This window comes from Condylura cristata, unplaced genomic scaffold, assembly GCF_000260355.1.
Source record: "Condylura cristata isolate star-nosed mole 26May11 unplaced genomic scaffold, ConCri1.0 scaffold00014, whole genome shotgun sequence".
In the NCBI taxonomy this organism is placed as follows: Eukaryota; Metazoa; Chordata; class Mammalia; order Eulipotyphla; family Talpidae; genus Condylura; species Condylura cristata.
Genome location: NW_004567115.1, coordinates 34,795,514 through 34,796,108, shown reverse-complemented (window position 1 = coordinate 34,796,108; position 595 = coordinate 34,795,514).

The window sequence follows — 595 nt, the reverse complement described above, 5'->3', positions numbered from 1 at the left end:
TAAAAAAAAATATTTAATTCACTTACTAAGGGTTGCTGTTGTTGATATTGTCCAACTAAACCTTTAATAGCCTATCATGAGAAAGCTTACTGGAAAATTTTTATCAGATCTCTATGTAAGGAAAAACTTTGATTTTTTTTTCTTTAAAAGATTTTTCCTGAACTTTACAGAGATTTAATTGATATATCACAATGTGTACATTTAAGTTGTACTGCATGGTTATTTGTTATACAGATTTACTACAAAATGATTAACAGTGATATCCTTTTGTTTTTGCTTTTCCACTTTGTTCTGTAATAATTATGTAATTTTTTAAATTTTAGATTTTGATTGCCTTGATTGTATGAAGCTTAAATAAATTTTCACTATCCAAAATTATATATTCATATCCCGTTATTGGTATGGAAAGATATTCATTGCACTACATATTTTTATCAAACAATAGAAAGAATAATACCATTATGCTAAACGTGTATGTGTCTGTATATACCTATATACAAATGCATATACATTTGCATCTACAATTATGTCTTATTTTTAGGACAGATAACTTTCTACAAAAGGAAACAAATAAGGGATGGGGGGGGAAAAGTAA